The sequence below is a fragment of the Mesoplodon mirus genome (assembly GCF_964341445.2).
Source record: "Mesoplodon mirus genome assembly, chromosome: 4".
Taxonomy (NCBI): Eukaryota; Metazoa; Chordata; class Mammalia; order Artiodactyla; family Ziphiidae; genus Mesoplodon; species Mesoplodon mirus.
The window spans coordinates 62,894,730-62,911,930 of NC_138979.1; the positions used below are offsets into that span (position 1 = coordinate 62,894,730).

The 17,201-nt window shown below is 44.5% G+C and overlaps 1 pseudogene across 1 annotated transcript; it reads right to left on the bottom strand.

Moving 5' to 3' along the window:
* Window positions 1–4,136: 4,136 nt before the first annotated feature.
* LOC309802248 (sorting nexin-4-like) lies at window positions 4,137–7,002 on the bottom strand (annotated as a pseudogene). The gene is made up of 2 exons: window positions 6,964–7,002; window positions 4,137–5,524 (listed from the first exon to the last, which is right to left on the bottom strand). The product of its transcript is annotated as a sorting nexin-4-like (transcript).
* Between the last annotated feature and the right edge of the window lie 10,199 nt (window positions 7,003–17,201).

Below are 17,201 nucleotides of genomic sequence, written 5' to 3' on the forward strand. Positions count from 1 at the left end.
CTCTGGTCTGGACAAAGTGTTATTTTCCTTTTTCCCTAGGAAAACAGAACTTCGGGGTCCCGTTTCCCATCCTCAAGTGGACTTCACCATTGCCCTCATCACTGTAAAGGCAGGAGTTCGGAGGGGCACCCAGGGCGGTGTAGCGGGTGAGCCGGGTGGTGATCTGGGTGTCCTCCAGCCCTGTCCCTGTCCCCACCCCCATGACCATTGCTCCCCTGCAGGGACTGAGAGCCCGAAGGATCAAAGATGACACCTGTCAGAAAGAGCCAGGTGCCCCCCCCCCAGGCAAAAAAGCGCAGCCGTTTCTGAATGGTGTGCAGGCCGCGTCCCAGCTGTAGCAGCATCCTGCGCAGCGGCTCGTCCTGTTGGCGCACAGCCTGGGACCCACGCTAGGCCCGGGCCTCCCCCACCCCGCCTCGCACAGGTGTGTGATGCCTAGAGCGGGTGTCTGCAAGGAGCCCCACCTTTCCCAGGCTCTTTCAACTTCTGACTGCGTTCACTGTGTCTCAGCTTGGGCTGCTGTGACAAAAATACCATAGACTAGGGGGCTTAAACAGCAAACTCTTATTTTCTCACAGTTCTGGAGGCTTGGAAGTCCAAAATCAGGGAAAGAGCAGATGTGGTGTCAGGTGAGGACCCACCTCCTGGTTCACAGATGCTGTCTTCTCACTGTGTCTCATGTGGCAGATGGGTGGTAGAGTTCTCTGCGGTCTTTTTTACCAGGGCACTAATCCCATTGTGGGTTCCACCCTCATCGCCTAATAATCACCTTCAAATACCATCATACTGGGGATTAGGATTTCAACATGCGAATTTGGAGAGAGACAAACATTCGGTCCATAACACTGTAAGCTTTCTCACAGTGTATGAGGTCTGGGCTCAGAATAGTGAGCAGGGAGCACAGCAGCCATAGGCCTGCCCTCCATGAATGTGGAGTAGCGTGAGGGCTGGATACAGAGCCCAGCCTCCTTACTAACTGCTCCCTCGGCCCCAGGACTTCATCTGCTCTGCGGCCAAGTGTACTTTATGAAACCCACATCCCATCATTCCCATTAGCCATGCCCCATTGGCCTCGGTGGAGTCAGAGCTCCCAGTGCCAGAGCCTGTGCCAGTCTGCCGCAGCCCCAGACCAGACGCTGTCACCTTGTGCACCCAGTGTCTAGCAGAGGAAGGCAACCTGGGACATGCTTTTCAGTCTTTGCATCTGGAACACCACTACCCCCGTGTTCTAACAGCCAGAGAACCGGTGGGGACCCTCCTCTGCATCCCTACATGGAGCACTTGGCACATTTTACAGTGATTTATGTTTTGAGTCTTTTTCCACTGGACTGTGGACTCAGTGGAGACACAATTTCTCACTCCTCTCTGAAGGCCTAATGCCAAGGGCAGATTCTGATGATAGCAGATGCTTGCCTCCCAGAAGGATGGATAGACAGGCTAGAGGACTCATGGCCTGGAGTGTGTGGGAAGGCTTCCCGTATACACACATCCCCTCCAGCTCCCTTAGAGGGATCCTTGTAGGTCCCTAGTGTTACTGGTGCCAGGACCCTCCCATTCCAGCAGCCATGGCCCTTTGGTGTCCTGGGGTGAACTTGAAAGATAACAAAGACCTGTCTGCCTGGCACAGTTATAAGAAATGAGGCTGATACCACAATGATGAACTGGGTGCAAGGATGTCCTCCAGTTGGTTCTAAGACAAACACTATGAACAAGGCTCTATATGAAGAAGAAATGCCCTCTTTCCCCAGTCTATCAGCCCCTCCTGAATTTAGACACCTTCCTGCCAGGAGTGTTGTGTCATCAGGAGAGACTGGAGAACAGCACTGAACCAGCTGTCAAACTGATGGGGAGGGGGCATGGGGCAGGGGGTGGAAAAGCAGGGCCAGCCCTACCCATAGACAAGGGGCCTCAGACAGGAGGTGCATGACTCTTCACCTTGGGTCCCCAGCTACCAAAGGAGAGAGTTCACCAGGGAGGGGGAGAGGGGACGAGGTGGGAGAGAGTAATTCAAGGAAATAGTACTTTACATTTTCCATAACCTTTTAAAAGTATGTAATGTTGAAAAAATGTTATCTGTGACTATAATTACTACTCTCTGAGCACAGCAGATGATGTTCATCCCAAGATGCTCTTTTACTCAACTATGGATTTGATGGGTTTGTGAAATGAAAACATGGGCCTAGAGCTCAGCTCAGAAGGGGTGAGAGGGAGCTCTTGCTGTGCTATAGTGAGAAGAATTTGGAATTTCCTGAAATAATTGGGGGTGGGGAGGCAGCAGGTATATCAACAAGAAGATGAGAGAATGAGGGGCAGGTGGGAGAATGCCCACAGTGGGAAGAGGCTGCCCTTAAGGTGCCCCAAAGAATGTTTGAAATGAGAGGATCTGAGAGGTAATTTAGTGCAGTTTGCTCTTTGCACCTCCATGACGTAAACCCATCCAACTCCCCAAGTCTTGTATAACGTCTGCCATGTGCACAAGGCCTTGCACAAATTACTGGCTTTCTCCCTGCAAAGAAAGGGGCATCTGGGTCGATGTGGTGATGGATAGACCACAAGTCTGGCATGGTGATTGAGGGTGACCAAAAATGGGGTTGGCTCAGAGCCAGAAGTGACCAAAAGAGTTTAAACCTGAGAGTTCGTAGAAATCAGGAGGCACAGGAGGGCACAAGACCTTTCCCACGTCAAGGTATGAGAATCCCAATCCGCTTTATCCAGGTTTAAATAGGCAGACTGACCTCAGCTCGTGTCTGGGTTGCAGTCATCTTACATTTCCACACCCTCCACCTCAGTGTCCTGGAGCAAAGCCCCAACACTCCATCATAGGTGTGCACACAGGTGCCTGCCCCTCATTAGTGGCTCTACCTTTGTGGAGCTGGTCTCCCCAAGGAGAATTCTGGGAGCCATTGTAAACTCTTCCCTCAACACCACAGTACATGGCTCAGCAAACCCTGCAGCTCTCTCTCTCAAATGTCTCCAAACTGGCTCCTGTTGGTCATCTATTGGGCAAACTCCTCATCGACCCATCCCCCCACCTCAGCCTCACTGGCAATCAGCCTCCACACGATTTGATTTTTCTTTTTTTTTTTTAAATAACACAGTACTTCATTTATTTATTGCATGAGTTTGGCAAACAGCACAAAACTTCAACATTTTAAACATGTAAAAAAAGTCAAACGCTGAACAGTACTGGAAATCTGTTTTTACATAATTAGTAATAATGAGTACACAGGTAGGGTTCTGCAAAGCTAGCAAAATACCAAGGATGGCTTAGCTTCTGAACATATACCACAAAAACACACACAAAAGCAATATAATTTATCTTTACAAAAATTACAGCCAAGCAATAAAAAAGGATGTTAATAATGAAGATACTAACACATTTGTTCACTACATATATCTTATACATTGAAATGCTACACCGTGTACCCTGAAATGCCATGTGTAGAGAGCCAGGCAGAGTAAATTTAGGCTCATCACTGAGGTTAAGAATTATCTGAGAATTTAATGCTTGTATGTAACATACTCAATTAAAACTTGCTATATACCAATTCCTAGATCACAACAACGCATTTCACTATATATCTGAGAAGTTGAGTCTTCTTTGTTGGCAGTGTAAAATTTTTGACCAGTATCAAAGTTCTGGTAAAACACACATTGAAGGCATTTTCTAGTGTATGCAATGTTTGGGGGCATTAAAGAATGTGGGAGAAATTCTTAGATTTCACACCAAGTTTCTGCCGAGCTTTGTCAAACCAAACAGCTCAACTATAAGGCAAGAAAAATTAACCCCCCTATAGCAGATTAGTGGGTCTTACCAAATAAAGATAAGAATTCAACCTTAGGAAAAAACTCCCTACATAAGCAGATCTGAAACAGTGGGCACTAAAATGAACATCTAAAAATTGCCTAACATCTTGATATTCAGTCATTGGTTCAGAAGCCTGACAATTTTTTGGTATATTTTATCTAATTAATGTTTTAGAATCAGCACCAGTCCCCAAAACCTCAAATTGTAATATTTAATCTTCATTAAAATACGTCCTTTTGTGCTGTATTAACACTACAATCAAATTAAAGCTGAATTTACTCAACTTATTATATATTTTTGTGTATACTGGTAGGAACTTAAATTTTTTTATTTGTGTTTCTGTTTTGGGGCACTTTGACTGAAGAGAAACTCATTTCACAGGATTACATCTTGCTAAAGCATTCCTTAGCATTGGTCCAAACTTGAACTCCCTTTTTGCATATACTGATCTGCATGACGGCATAGCTTATGAGGGCCTCCTTTAAATCACAGTTCTTTTGTTCTTTGAAGTGTTCAATATCAGCCCAAGCATTTCTGACAAATTCTCTGCCTTCCAGATTTTTAGAGTTCAGTTGTTGTTCTCCTTCATTTATTTGTTCTTCTAGCACCTTTATTCTGGCGTCTCTCTGCTTTGGAGTTTCTTGACCAAAGAGCTTGGTAGTCATTCCCTTCAAAGAAAATGTTCTCAGGGTCCCAGTTGCCAGTTCCTCACACTGCTGCTTCTTGGATGCTAAGTCCTGAGCAGCCATCTCCAAGTCATACTGCATAAGTTCATGTTTCCTGCACACAGCCCACATTTTATTCATGGCTTCTGCATAAAAAAGATACTCCTTTAACTGATCTGCATAATGTTCTTCATCTTGCAAAATATCATCAGTAGAAGGTGCATACACATCCCTATGATGAGCAGCACTCTGCAGTCCATCACCCATTTCTTTTTTCTATGGCACTCCACTCACTGAAAACTCACCCAAAATTCCCATATACTTTATATACACCATACAGTCCATCTGCTACTCTCGCTCTGACTCGAAGAAGATATGCGATGACAGACTGTAGTTCATCACTGTAGTGTTTTAGTTCGGTAAATCTCTTGTCTGGGTTTTTCACTCTGAATGTTGCATTAAGCGCTTTTAACCTGCAGTCTGCCTTCAGCTGAAATCCTGTTTCATTCACAGCCTCCTTCCAGTTGCCTGCCTGTGTTAAAAACAAATAGAAGATCTTGTCTCTACAGAGGACGGGATATGAAGCAACTCTCAAGAGGAAGTTTTCTAAACCAATTCATTGTCTTTCCATGAAATCCTAGTCCGTGTTGTCAGCAGAGAGTTTATGCCAAACAAATTCTGCTCGCTCTTCTGGTAGAGGTGGCACAACAATATGTGGATAGTAAACTAAAAGGTAGTTTCTCAACAACTCAAATTCTCTCTGCTGCCTCCATAGTGAGTCTGTTAGGACACTCTGACCATCAATATGTTCAGCTGACCTTGTTTCAATGAGGTAAGCAATATATGTTTCTTGCATGTTCATGGCATTTCTTCCAGTTTGCTTTTCTGCTTCTGAAACATTAACTTCTATCTTCTTCAACCAAAAATTATTTTCTATCATTGTGCCGTCCCCGGGGCCCTTGTCCCGGCCCCCCTCTGCTTCCTCACTGGCCACAGACTCCAGCCCAGTGTCGGGGTGGCCCAGCTCTAGGGGCTCAGGCTGCAAAAGCCACTAGGGATAGGGAGGTGCGTGCTCTGTGGCTGTAGTTCTGCGCAGCCTGATTTGATTTTTCTAACTCAAATCTGGCCTCTCTCCCCTGCTCGACATCATGCGATGGCTCCCCTGTCACCTGCCCTGCAAAATAGAATCCAGTGTGGCCCTGTCTACCTCTTGACTTTTATTTGCCACTTAATCTGCCCTTTGACCCAAATTTGGCCCTAGCAATACAGACCAATTTGCACCTAGAGAATAAGCCATGAAGTCTGACCTCTGTACTATTCCCTTTGCCTCAAATTGTCTCCCTACCCCCTACCCTCACTACTGGCTTTCTCTGCCTTGTAAATTTCTATTTATCTTTAAACACCCAGCCTAACCATTCAGTCCGCTAAACCTGATGGTTCCTGTTCCTGTCCTCTGTCTCTTCTAATACACTGTGAACTCCTTAAGGAAAACAATCATGCTTGTTTTTGTATTCTCCATCCCAGTACCTAGCACATTAGAGGTGTTGACTCAATGAACTTGACAGGTGAGGAAGATGGACTTGCAGTCACTGTGGCCCAGTGCTGGGGGAATTTGACAAAATCCTAATCCTTCCTGAGAGCATGTACTCGGAAAGGTTTTCCAGCAGAGGTAAGGCTGAGCTGAGTCTGGGAATTAATGAGACTTTCCATCTGGAGGGAGGAGGAGGCCAGTGCAGAGGTAGGAAGCTAACCCGCTTCACATGGGCATCAGATACCTTGAGAACAGATCCCAGCCATCCTGCGTGGCGCTGGGGCTCCTAGGACTGTGCTAGGCCTCCTGTCACTGGATTAAGTGCCGGGGCCCCAGGATATGGAGGATGCACAGAGCTGCTGCTATGCTCCCCCATATCCCTGGAACACTGCAAAGGTAATGCTAGGCCCGGTCGAGCTGCATTTGGTTGGCCAGGTGCCACAGGTGGGGGTCAGTCCTAGTGAGTTCAGAATAAGATGAGTTTTCTCCATAAACTCAAACCCCAGCTGAGAATTCTGGGCAGCTTTCTGTAAGCGGACAGGAAGAGCTGGGATCTATTCTCGAAGGCAGAATGATGGATCAGGCTCCCATAGACTAAGTTGCCTAGGAAATGGCAAAAGAACCAGCTGATGAACATTCTAGACCAATACACAGGAGAGAACCTGGCTGGAACTAAAGCCAGAGAGATCTCCATGTGGGTGGGTGGGTGGTGTGAGAGAAGGAATATTATGGGCCAGTCAGAAAACTGGCCCATAATATTCCTTCTCTCTGCCTCACCCTAGAAGCTGGAAATCATTCATGGTTTCACAAAGGTTCCCGAAGGCTGACTGCATGCCAGGTGCTGAGGATGCGGAATGAGTACGACCGTCTCTATTGATGTGTTCACAGTCTAGAGGAGGACACAGACATTTAACAGACAGAAACCACCATCCAGCATGAAAAGTGCTAAGAGACCTGACCAAGTGATCTGGCAAAGTGAGGAAGGAACTCCCAACCATGACTGCAGCATCTGCCAGTCACAGAGTAAGTACCTGTGAGAATGGTGGGGAATTCACTAGAGAAAGGAAACAGTTTCTTCCAGCACTGCTGGCACTAGATCTGAAAAGCAGGAAAGATTCGGATACCGGCTAAATTACAGCAGAACGACTTGTAAATTATTTGCTCAAAACAAAGTAAGGGATTTCCCCAACAGAGGACAAGAAACAACCCAAGTGGCAAACAAAAAGGGAAGCTAGTGCTTCCCTGGGGAAAAGCCTAATACCAGGAACCTGGAAGCAGGGAGAGGAGCCCTGGGACCTGGAAGGGAAACCTGTGAGAAGGTGGCCCAGGAGAAATCTACCTGTCAGGAAACGAAACCAAGGAAGCCTGACTGGCACCACTGTATTTTAAAAATAGGTAAAACTCCTCACCTCCCTTGAGAATATGTTGAAGATTTTTGTGTCTATATTCATAAGGGATATCGGTCTGTAGTTTTCTTCTTTTGTACGTTTTTAGCTGGTTTTGGTATCCGTGTAATACTGGCTTTATCGAGTAAGGAAAGTTTTCCCTCCTTGTCTACGTTTTGGGAGAGTTTGTGAAGGATTGGTGTTCATGGTTCTAAATATTTGATGGAATTCACCAGTGAGGCCATCTGGTCCTGGGCTTTTCTTTATGGGAAGTTTATTCCGAATTGAATCTCTCCACCTGTTATAGGTCTATTCAGATTCTCTGTTTCTCCTTGATTCAGTTTTGGCAGTTTGTGTGTTTCTAAGAATTTGTCCATTTTATCTAGGTTATCTGATTTGTTGGTGTACTATTGTTCATAGAGTTCCCTTATGTCCCTTTTCGCTTCTTAAAGGTTAATAGTAATATTCCATCTTTCATTCCTGCTGGTACTTTGAGTCTTCTCTATCTCTGTCCTTTGGTTTTTGGCAGTCAAGCTCTCTCTTTATGTGTGTGTGGTGGGGGGGTGGCAAGTAGCAAGTTTATTTTCTTCGATAAAGAATTAACAGAGTTGGACTTCCCTGGTGGCGCAGCGGTTAAGAATCCACCTGCCAATGCAGGGGACACGGGTTCGAGCCCTGGTCCAGGAAGATCCCACATGTCGCAGAGCAACGAAGCCCATGCACCACAACTACTGAACCTGCGCTCTAGAGCCTGCGAGCCACAACTACGGAAGCCCATGCACCTAGAGCCCATGCTCTGCAACGAGAAGCCACTGCAATAAGAAGCCCACGTACTGCAATGAAGAGTAGCCCCCGCTTGCCGCAACTAGAGAAAGCCCGCACGCAGCAACGAAGACCCAATGCAGACAATAAATAAATAAATAAATATATATATATATATATATATAAATATATAAAAAAGAAAAAGAATTAACAGAGTTAATTTGATGTCCCCCAAATGAGGTAATATTGCAATATTTGCATAAATATTCAAGGAAAACTTTCCTTGAAACACTTATTCAGATCTTTTTTATGGACTGTCAGATCAAAGAAACTGCAATTTCAAGTTTGTTCACAGAAATCAAAAAATTTGTTACTTGGGAAGTTTCAAAATGGCAATGTAACCGAGCGGGACCCTATGGGGCCTTCCCTATGGGGCAGACCCTTACCCCATATCCTCTGCTTTAACTCCTCTCTGAAGTACCTAGATGACAGTATCTGATGCACATTTCCTGAGTTGTTTCACAGATGCTAAAACTCCCACCAAATGGAAGAAATTAACTACTTGATGACCAGGAGCATGGTAGACCTCAGACCTACTGGCACCTGAGGACTGATGTTAACCCCTGTGACACCACCCTGTTACCTCACGATCAACCAGTCAGAGGATTGTACATGAGCTGATCACGTACGCTGGGATGCTAAATGCTTTGCTGAAAGTCATCAGGGAGTTCGGGCTTTTTGAGCACTAACTGTCCCGGACTCCTTGTATGGCACCTTATAATAAATGCTACACTTTCCTTCACCACAACCTAGTGCCTGTAGATTGGCTTTACTGCATGCTGTGGGTGAGTGGACCCAAATTTTGGTTCGGTAACAGCAATTCTATCCCAGAGTCATAATTACCAGGGGGAAGAATGTTCTCTAGCTAAGAGTTTTGACAGCACTTTAATACTGTGTCCATCCACCTTATACAAAAGCATGTGTGTTTTGCAAAGAGAGTACATATTTCTATTACATCATTTTTGGAAATGTACTCAGTTGCCTTACTGTCTCCAAGAGGGTCAATGGTCAAATTGTCAAAATTTTTCAATTTTGTTCATCTTTTCAAAGAACCAACTTCTGATTTTGCTGATTTTCTGCGTTGTCTTTCTATTACCTATTTAATTTATTTCTGCTTTAATCTTTATGAAGTCCTTCCTTCTGCTTGCTTTGCTTAGTTTGCTCTTCTTTTCCTAGTTTCTTAAGGTGAATGTTTAGGTTATTGATTTAAGGTCTTTTTTTAAATATAGGAGCTTCCCGCTATAAACTTCTCTCTGAGCACTGCTTTTGCTGCACCCCATAAGTTTTTGTATTTGTGTTTTTGTTTCTATTCATCTGAATTTACTTTCTAATATTTTTTGTGCTTTCTTCTTTGACCTGCTTGTTCTGTAGAAGTGTGTTAATTTCCATATATTTGTGAATTTTCCAAATTTCCCTCTGTTGTTGGTTTCTAATACCATTGTATGATGGTCAGAGAACACATGTTGTATGATTTCAATCCTTTTAAATTTACTGAGTCTTGTTTTGTAGCTTAACACATAATCTACCCTGGAAAATATTTCATGTGCACTTGAGAAGAGTATGAGTTTTGCTGTCGTGAGGTGGAGGGTTCTAGATGCCTGTTAGTTTATATTGTTGTTCAAATTTTCTATTTCCTTGCTGGTTTTCTATCCAGTTCTTCTATCCATTATTGAAAATGGTGTATTGAAGTCTACAGTTATTACTGCTGAACTATTTATTTCTCCCTTCCATTTTGTCAGGTTTGCTTCATGAATTTTGGGACTCTGCTGTTAGGTGTATATATGTTTATAATTGTTCATTCTTCTTGACAGATTGATCCTTTTATCATCTTAAAATAGCCTTTGTCTTTAGTAACAATTTTGTCTTGAAGTCTACTTTGTCTGATATTAGTATAGCCACTCCAGCTGTCTTCTGGCTAATGTTTACATATCTTATCACATTCTTTCAACCTATTGTGTCTTTGTGTCTCTTATAAACAATACATAACTGGATTATATATATAATACATATAAAATATATAATATATATTAATATATCAACAAATAGCATTCTCTATTCTTAATATATTAATGACTAATGTTAATATATTTATAATTATGTATTTATATATTAAAACTATGTAATATAATTTTGAGAGATATATCTCAAACTTATATCGTTTTTTAAATCCATGCTGCCAATTTCTGCCTTTTGAGTGCTTAATCTGTTTACATTTTATGTTAATGACTGATAAGGTAGGATTTACACTTGGCCTTTTGTTATTTGTTTTATATAGGTATTTATTTTTTGTTCCTCTATTAATTTGCCTTCTTTTGTGTTAAGTAAACATTTTTAGTGTACCCTTTTAATTCACTTGTCAAAAGACACTAATTATAAAAGAAAAGTTTGATAAGATGAACATCATCAAAATTAAAAATATTTACTCTTTGAAAGACATGGTTAAGAAAATGAAAAGGCAAGCCATAAACTGGGAGAAAATATTTGCAAAACATATATCTTATAAAGGACTTGTATCCTGAATATATTATTTATAATTTGATAATAAGAAACAAATGCCCCAGTGAAAACAAATGGGTAAAGATTTGAACAGTTACTTTACCAAAGAACACATATAGATAGCAAATAAACACTCAGAAAAGATGCTCAGCATCTTTAGTCATTATGGAAATGGAAATTAAAACCAGGAGTTAACATAACACACCATCTTGAATGGTAAAAATAAAAGACAAGATCAAGTATTGCAAAGATCTGCAGTAACTGGAACTCTCATGCAGTTTGCAGGTGGGAGTGCAAAGCAGTATTCCAGCACTGGAAGATAATCTGGTGGTATCTTACAAAGTTTAAATGTATACTTACCAAATGACCCAACGGTGCCACTAGGGAAAAATGAAAATCCACGTCCACGTGAAGACTTGAACATGAATGTTCATAGGAGCTTTATTCTTAATAGCCCAACTGGAAACAACCCAACTGTTCGCCAGTGGGTAAAGGAAAAAACAAATCCTGGCATATTCGTGCCAGGGAAGGTTGCTCCACAATACACACAACCACAGGGACAGGGCTTAAAGGCTTTAGACTGAATGAAAGAAATCAGACACAAGAGATGACATACTTTATGATTCCATTTATATGAAATTCTAAAAAAGGCAAAACTTTAGTGACAGAAAGCAGATTGCCAGGAGTCAGGAGTAGGAGACTGCAAAGGGATGGGAGAGAATTTGGAGGAGTGACGGAAATGTTCATTATCTTCATTGTTGAAGTGGTTCTAAGGACTGAGTAAATTTGTCAAAACCCAATGACCTGTACACTGAAAAGTGGTGACTTTTGTTAAATATAAATAGATACATTAGCAATAGCAACAAAAATAAAAGGTACTAGGAATAAATCTAACAAAATGCATAAATCTTCATGAAGAAAACTATAAAGCCATGTGAAAGATTTGGCAGATACAGTTAATGCCCAGCAAATATTCCATGTGCTCCCCCTACGTAGAGCAGCCTCCTTTGCAGTTACGTTGTGGCCAAGCGATGACCGAGCATGAGAGGAAGTGAGGTGTGTCACGGCCGGAGAGAAGTAGTTCAGAATCTGTCATCTCTTCCGGTTCTCTCTTCTCCTTCCACGTGATCTTGGAGACCACAGGATCAAGTTGGTATCAGTAAGGATAGTGGTTGCCTGGCCTGCAGGGGAATTTACCTGAGCTGGAATAAATCTTCATTGTGTGAAACCATTGAAATTTTGGGCTTTTTCTGTTGGGGTCACTAGTGCTAATTGCCCTAATACAAAAGAAACATTAAAGGAGACCCAAATATGGGGAGAGTTGTACCCCATTCATCCATAGGAATACAAATTTTAATAATAACGTTCATGTAATTTCAAAGCAGAAGTCCACTGAGTTCTTCATGCATCTTAACAAACTGATTGTACAAAGTATATGGTAGCACAGAGACTAGAGTAGCCAGGATATGCCTTAAGAAGAAGAAAAAGGTGGCTCTACTAAGATCTACACACTTTATAAAGCCACAGTAACTAAGACAGTTTGAACAAGGATAGACAAGCTAATGGTACTGAATAGAGCTTTGACATAGACCCAGATGTGATATATAAGTAACGTTGTAAATTGGTAGGAATAATTGGTTGTCCACATGGGGCAAAAATGAAATTGAACCATATTCTGACATCATACCCAAAGTCTAGGTCAAGTAGGTTAAGTAAATGTGAAAAGCAGTGTTTCACAGGTTTAAAAATTAATATAGAAGAATATCTTTATAACAACAGAGGAAGATAGCTTTCTTAAACCAGCAAAAAAGGCACTAAGGAAGTACTAGACTTTTTTCTTTTTAATCACTAATCTTGGGCTTCCCTGGTGGTGCAGTGGTTGAGAGTCCGCCTGCCGATGCAGGGGACACGGGTTCGTGCCCCGGTCCGGGAAGATCCCACATGCTGCGGAGCGGCTGGGCCTGTGAGCCATGGCCGCTGAGCCTGTGCGTCCAGAGCCTGTGCTCTGCAACGGGAGAGGCCACAACAGTGAGAGGCCTGCATACTGCAAAAAAAAAAAAAAAAAAAAAAACAAAAAACAAAAAAACCACTAATCTTGATCTCATTAAAATGTAAAACTTCTATTCATCAAAGAACACCAAAAATAAGAAAGAAAATATAAGCCATACACTGGAAGAAGATATTTACAACACATACAATGAACAAATAGATGTATGTGTACAAAACTCTTATGATAAATCAACAAAAAGACAACAACAGGAAATCAGGCAAAATACATGAAAAAATATTGCTCAGAAGAGGAAACATAAATGGCAAATGAATATGCAAAAAAAATTCAGCCTTACTAGTAATTAGGGATTTGCACATTAAAACACAATTAGATATCACTAGACTGGGAAAAATAAGAAAATCTGATGATTGTAATCATTGGCAAGAATGTGGATTAAGAGTAACTCTCATGCCCTGCAGGTGGGAGTGTAAATTGTTAGAACTAGTTAAAACGGCTTCGCATTATCTTGTTAAGTGAAGATTAAGTCACCCTATGACTCAGTTCTTCCACTCCTAGATGCAGAGCTTAGAGATGCTCTGACACATCTGTAACAGGAGCCACAAAGAACGTCTGTAGCAACAGTGTCTGGAATAGTGAGAACTGGAAATGACTGAAATATCTGTCTCCCGAAGAACACATATGTCAGTGGTGGCATATTCAGATACCGGAATGCTATACAGCAGTAAAGATGAGTAAACTATGCTCCATGCATCAACAAGCTCTCAAAATTACAGGATTGAATGAAAAAAAAGCAGATTACTAAAGAATACATACAGCAGGATGCCACTTACATAAAATTCAAAAATTTACAATACATTCAGTGGTATATGAAAGTGGAAGAGGTATGGCCCACCCTGGTGCAGGCAATGAAAAGGTGCATTATTTGTAAAGAAATTTAAAACAATAATAAAACGGACTAAATCTGCTGCTGCTCATCCCCATGCATCAGCAATTCTGAACAATACTGTGGACAAAACTCTCCTCCCCACAAAGACAACTACTTCCAATCCCCACCCTTCCACCTTGGTACACAACTGAACACGTTGTTTGGAGACATTTTATTTCTGTAGTAAAAAGTATCATGAGAAGTAACAGGGTGCTAAAATTAAAGTTCAGCTGAGTGGTTTCTCTTGGAGAGTGAGAGAGGGATACAGATGGGGACCAGCAGATGCCTTCAAAGGTATGCCTTACGTTCTGTTTTTTAAACCAAGTGATTGGTGCATGGCTGTTTATCACATTTTTAATATTAAGTATTTATTATGTTTATATCTTCTTCTGTGTGTATGAAATATTCCACCCTCAAGAGAAGACTGAAAATGCAAAATCAGCAGGGGGAGGGCCAGGTTGGAGAGAACTCCCTCTGTAATGCACTAGAAGCTGCAAACTCAAGAAAGAATAAAAGGACCATGGTTGACCAGAAAAGGATGAGGAACTGCATGGGGGCAGCAGCAGCAGACACCCAGGCTGAAGCTCGGGATGTGGGGGCCTGAACAGAGGGGGAAATCTGGGGAAGCCCTTGGCACAGGTGAGGCTTCCAGGAAGCACATGTGGAGTGAGAAGATGGGGGTCACAGCCAGGGGCCCAGAAGCACTGAGCCTCAGGAGAAAGAACCCTTACTTCTGAGGCTGAGGCTGAACAGAAAGGCAGAGCAGCGAGAGGAGATCAGGTCCTGAAAGCTGGGGACGGCTGGTCAGCAGGCCACACACTGCTGGGAGGGCAGCAGGACAAAGCCGAGGAATCCGCCCTGGATTTCACAATGAGGGCCATGGAGGACCCAGTTGTTCTGTGTAGAAGATGTGACTCAGAGGAAGGGAAATGAGGGTGGGGAGTCCAGACAAATCTCAAGAAGTTTGGCTGAGAAGATGGGAGCGGCAGCTGGGAAGAGACATGGAGTCAAGGGAGGGATTTTATTAAACTTTTAAAATGTTCTTTTAAAAACCCCAATCTGGTTTAGCCCTACTAGGGCAGAGAGGGTGCCTTCAGACCTTACCCCGGTGCTGGCAACTGTAAGCATGGCAGGTTTTCGCTGGAGTCAAAGCAGGGGGTTCGGTGGCATTTCTAGGGGGTGCTGGCTGTCTGCCATGGTGGGGAGGAGTATTTTATCACTGACTGTTCAGAATCGCTGGTAGCTGGTGGTGGTGAAAGATAAGAGGAAGCAAACCACTTTTAGTCGTTTTTATTCTTGTTTTTAAATTCTCTACAGACTATGCACCCTTTCTTACCTGCACAGACAGACTGCTCCTACCATCCAGCCCTTGGTACGTACCACCAATGGGAAGGACAAGGTTTGCGTCGGTGCCCTTTGGCTCACTGTAATTGAGGCTAATCCTTACCCCCTTAGGGTTGTTGTGAGGATGGAATGAGAGAACAGGAAAGCACCAAGTGCCTAGCACACAGTAGGTGCTTACTAAGCAGACTGCTGACCTTTTGAAGTCAGGGAACAGAGAAGATAGTGACTGGAGTTGCTCCAGGCCCCAGTGGAGGAACAAGGCCCTGTGTGGACCTGGGGTGGATCCAGCATAGGGTGGGTGGGGGTGAGTCTCCTGGATCTACCCCTTTCGGTTTGGCTGGGCCTGCAGCTAATCCCTCCCACCCCCCAGTTGCTGTCTGTCCACAAAGTCCTCCCCATAGACCCAGAGGCCAGGCCTGCATCCCACCGTGCCCTCCCCCCTGCACGTCCCCCAGGACCCACCGCTGCCTGGGCTGCAGGGGGCAGTTGTCATGGGGACGCAGGGCCTGCTGAGCTCCCTCCTTAGCAACGGGACTCCCAGGCCGGTTACCATGGCAACAGCATCGACTAAGCAATCAGTGATGGGGATGGGGATGGGGACGGGTTCCCTGCCCTTTTCTGAGGGCTTTCCCCTCCGGAGGGCGGGCTACACAGCAATCTTTGCGCCAAGCTGGGAGCCCCTGGGACTTCGCTTTTCCAGCGGTGGATCACTGCCTCTCTCCTACATGGCGAGGTCCAGCTCCAAGGGCCCTCGGGGACCCTCTGTGGCCAGGGGTGGGGGAGGCGGCCATCTGAAGGCTTTGCAGAGGGTCTGGGGGTCAGGCTTACCCCTCCTACCACAGTGGGGAGTAGGTGCCACACCTCCTAACAGTGAGGCCTCTCAGATTCCCCAACCTCAGCAGGAGCCCACGGGCTGTGGCCCTTCCATGGCCACTCTGAAAAGCAACCTTTTGTCCTGGCCATGACATCCGCCCCCCAGCCTGGTCAATTTTTGTCCCCCAGCCACCCTCCATCTTCTGAGGGCCCATTTAATCAAGCTAAGAGGGCATCTCCCTCTTCAGTATCCAACTGCAGTTCACGTGCACACTGACTACCCTCCTCCTTAGGACTACTCTCCTAAGGGGTCCCAGGGGCTCTGCAGCCCCACAGCCGGGGTGGGAAGGACCTGAGTCAGGGTCTTGCACCTACACTAGCAAGACAAAGGACACATACTCTCCTTCTCACCCTCCTCCTTAATGACTCTCATCAGCCCCGCCCACAGTGCGCACTTCTGTCCATAGCCAGACCTCGCGCTCCCCTGCAGCTTTGTCTGCCTGCTTGTGGGGGCACAGGCTTGTGCACACAAGCGCCCCGTGCTCTAGGGACTATGTCCCACTGCCCTCCACGGCCTGGCTCCTGAGGCTCCTGAATTCCCCCCATCCCAATCCCTGGCCCCTAGAAGAAGGCAGCACCTACTGGAATTTTTTTATTGAAATAAAATATACAACTCGGCGCATTTACCATTTTCTGTTTTAAAAATGGAAGATTTGAAAATTGCTTGTGGGGATTGGGGATGGGAGGGCCCACTGGCCGGACTGGAGTGGCTGGGCTGAGTCAGAGCTTTTTATAAAGAGAGAGAGAGAAAGAGAGAGAGAGAGAGAGAGAGAGAGAGAGGGAGAGAGAGAGTGTGTGTGTGTGTGTGTGTGTGTGTGTACGTACTCAGGGCTAGACTGAGTTTGGATGCAGAACTCAAGTTGAGTGTGCTGCTATAAAGTGTGTGTGTGTGTGTGTGTGTGTGTGTGTGTGTGTGTGTGTGTGTGTGTGTGTGTGTGTGTACATACTCAGGGCTAGACAGTTTGGATGCAGAACTCAAGTTGAGTGTGCTGCTACTTCCAGCTCTGAGAACTCCCTGGGCCCAAGGGGGCTTCTCCTGCCCAGTAGAGACCAAGGCCAGGTGGCTCCTCGTCTCTCCCTAAGATCCCAGAATCCTTCACTCTCTTCTTCCCTGGATTATTGCCTCACACTCCCTGTGACCCATCTATGGAGAAATTTTGTCCACATCCCAGGACAAAACCTGATCTTGTCAACATTCTGGCTTAAGATATGGAGGAGGGTTCTAGATGGCCAAGGCAGTACCAGCCCTCCTCATTAATCAGGTCTTGGCAGCCTAACCTCCTCCCGCCCTTTAGACAGTGGGCAGACCACTGGCCTTGTCTCTGGCAGGTGTCTGAGCTG